Below are 3,575 nucleotides of genomic sequence, written 5' to 3' on the forward strand. Positions count from 1 at the left end.
CTGCCCGCCCCACCCCCGCCCCCAGCCCCTGGAACAGGCAGTTTGTCTCCAGGAAACCTTCCTCTTCGTTTGTATTCGCTTCCTCTGTTTCGAAACGCCACCACCACTAGCTTCGAGACTCATCACTTTAATAATTTGGCAGGAAGAAGAGAAACACGCCCACATTAATTGTACACGTTGGCTGTAATAACATCCTCATTTCATAAATGGTAAGGCAGAGAAAAAAGATGCTTTTGAGAGTTGGCAGTTGTTGATGGGTTGCTTTAGGGAGGGCTTGTGTTCCCATCTGTCCTGTGTGGGACTGCCTGGACTGGAACATGAACTCCTGAAGGTCAAGGCCAGGTTCTCTGTGCTCTTCCAGCAGTGCCAGGAGAGCAAGGGTCACAGAGGCGCTTGTACCTGTTGGCATCCCTGTCTTCACAGGGACGACTTAACAGGAGCCGGAACTTTGGGCATAGAAAGGCAGGTGCCAGCTGGGGGTGGGGGGCAAGCCTGGGGCTTCAACGGACAAATGACAGCTCTTCGTAATGAACAGTCGCAAGCAGAGTCCGCTCCCCTCTGCTCCCTGGGGACCGTGGGGATTGCCTCATGTCTGCTGCGCTATCTCCCCATGCTTCTGTGATCGCCATGACCCTTACTTTACAGACTGCAATTTGAGGCCTGATCCAAGGCCTAGATTTCAGAAGCGCCCATGAGACCAGGGTTTAGGTGCCTAAGTAGTGGGGCTTGAGTTTTTTCTGCTGGGGGCAGTGTGAAGAGATTAAAGATACCACGATGTTGATCAGTTGGTGAGGGTTGGAGGCAGCTTCACCCCAGAGTGTATGGTCCAAACGAAAGATGAGAATGATGGAAGGGAGAACAAATCAGACAAGGATCCAGTGGCCTCGAGTGAGCCTCTGGTGGAGCCTGCGCCTCCACGGCTGTCCTGAGGGCGGCCAAAATGCCCCTCCGGGCAGGTGAGCGGGCTCTGACCAGAACCGGGCACAGTACTTGGCCGCACTGATGTGCCTTCTCAAAATGCCTTTGCTCATCTTGAATTGGCCTCGTGTACCAACCCACGCAGAAGCAGCAGAGCCAGGTTCTCAGCCGGAAGGAGGCCTGGCCGGAGGAAGGCCCGCGACGCCCTTTCTCTGGGGCTGGTCCCAGAACACAGGCTGGTTGGCCAAACACGTCTGCAGGCCTCAGCTTTGAAGGGAGGGCTGGCCTCTGTCTCTTTCAGGAGACCCACTCACATACCTTCCAAAAGCTGCTCCAGAGAGAGCCACGGGGCTCGCCCTGCGCCCAGGCCCTGAGCTGGAATGTGCCCTTGGAGGATGGCACGCCGCCTGCCCCCATGGCTGCGGCTCTGGTGTCTCTCGGGCCCAGCACAAGTTCCTCAGGACACCCTTCAGGCATCATGTTCTCGGAGAAGGTGCCCATTAAATATCAGAGGTTTTGATAAACACTGTTCTCAAAAGTTGAGTTCTCGGAATACACCTGCCTTCCAATCTGTGGTAGGGTTGGTGCCGAGGGGGTCATGGCAGGCTCATGGACACCGCAGACGTGCTCGCTGCGCCACTGAAACTCCTAACTAGGTTCCCGGGCAGGCACAACACGCGGCCCTGCACGTGCGCGTGGGGTGGGGGCCGTAGGAATCCTGGTTGTGGAGTGGGGCTGTGCCGGGCATGAAGGTTATCATAAACCACAGTAGTTGATAACCAGTCAGTCACATCAGGGGTCCTGACCTGGTGACCACGGCACCCTCAGCGAAAGGAGGGCCCGCCTGGGAGATGAGGTGGCAGCCTGGGGCTCCTGGGGGACAGGGAAGAGGACAGGAGGGAAGAAGGCCACAGACGCTGGCTCCCAGACTGTCCAGACCGGTTCAGGGTGGAAGCAGGAGGGTAGGGTTAGACTTGGGACCCAGGAGACACATCCTGCAGGCGCCACCCTGCGTCGCCCTTAGGCAGGGGAGGAGCCAGAACAAAGTCCAGGGGATTGGCATCGTGCCCGTACAACTCGACACTCCGGGTCCCGAGTTCACATGTCTGGTAAAGCTGGGAAAATCCAGGAGCAAGAATAGTAGACCTTCTGGCCGGACAGGCTCGGAAGGCCTTGGCGCTGCACGAACTGTTGACAGCGCAGGATTACCCAGGCTTGAGAGGTTTCACCGGCCCATTCCGGAAATGCACTGGGAGGGGCCGTGGGAGGGGACGAGGCCGCAGCGGCCCCGGAGCTGCAAGGAGCCGGCTACACTGGAGCTTTAAGCCCGAGGCGGCGGGATGAGCATTAGGCAGCCTCCACCGCACCTGCCTCCACGCCGCGCCCGGCCCCCAGCTTGTCTGGGGACTGCCGGGCTCTGGCTCTGGGAGAGGCAGCTTAGGGTCTCTGCCCCTGTGGAACCAAGAACTGAGGCCCCGGCTGCTTCCTGCCTTGGCTCTTGGGTCTGTGTCTGGGCAGGAAGTGCCATTTCCTCATGTCATCGAACAAGGCCCCCCCCCCCCAAGGAGGGCAGAGGCACGGACGGGCACGTGGTCCCTGGCACACCCCAGCCGGTGATAAACGGCTGGCTCGGCGCCCCGTGCTGGAAGCAGTGGGAAGAGGCAGGTTGCCATAGGTGTGGCCAGCAAAGGCTCTCCGCGTCCCCACTAAGTGCGGCATCCGACAGCTGGTCTAACTCACCAGGGCCAGGTCCGAGGGTTCCTGGAGCTTCGGTTACCCAGCTGCCCCGTTCCCACACGGCTACTGAGTGCCCTGGAGCTGGTGCTTGGAAAGGAGGCAGGGTCGTCCCCCGCCCCCAGCGGTCTAGGGGACTGGCTGTTCAGGGATCCCTTCCTGGTTCTTTTGCGCCTTAAGCAGCAGGGGTCCCCAGTCCCCTCTGGCCTGCCCCACTTCACCCTTGGACCCCTGATCCTGCCCGGCCCTGCGGCCCACAGCACGGACGTCCCCTCCCTCCCAGTGCAGGGCCACCCCCGCACATTATGGGAGGGGGCAGCAGGGCCCCGCTCGCTCTGTGCCATGTCCTGCCTCCCGCACAGAAACCAGACCCCCAGCGAAGCTCCCCTTCTTCAGGGCCGGGCGTTTCCTCTGAGGAGCCAGTGCTCCAGACCCCTCGACGGGCCTACCACGGCCCCCCACCCCCACCGGCCCCTCAGGCACCTTGGGGACTCCAGACCTTCACCCAGTGAGCCCTGGCCACTCGACGCTAGGATGAACGCAGTCACAGGAGCAGCGGCCGCTGCCACCCTCATGCCCCCACCCGCCCGGAGACAAGCGGCAGACACCCCGGCTCCTTTGGGGGAGTTTATTTCCCGGTCAGAAAAGGAGAAGCAGGTCAGGCTCCTGGGCATTCTGGGCCCCGTCCCGACAGGGGAGGCAGGGGAGGGGAGGCACAGGGGAGGGCTCCGACTGTGCGCGCTTGGTCCCACGGTTGTCCTGGCTGGGTCCGGGGAGGGCCTGCCGGGGATGGTGGCACCGAGCCTGGGGGCGGAGGCGGCAGGCCAGGGGGCCCAGAGGACGGCACGTATGGAGGCAATAAATACTGACGGGCCAGGCACACGACCCCGGGCCGGCAGGCCCAGGCGGGACACGTAAGGCTC

Source organism: Crocuta crocuta, unplaced genomic scaffold (assembly GCF_008692635.1).
Source record: "Crocuta crocuta isolate KB4526 unplaced genomic scaffold, BGI_CrCroc_1.0 scaffold50, whole genome shotgun sequence".
Lineage (NCBI taxonomy): Eukaryota > Metazoa > Chordata > Mammalia > Carnivora > Hyaenidae > Crocuta > Crocuta crocuta.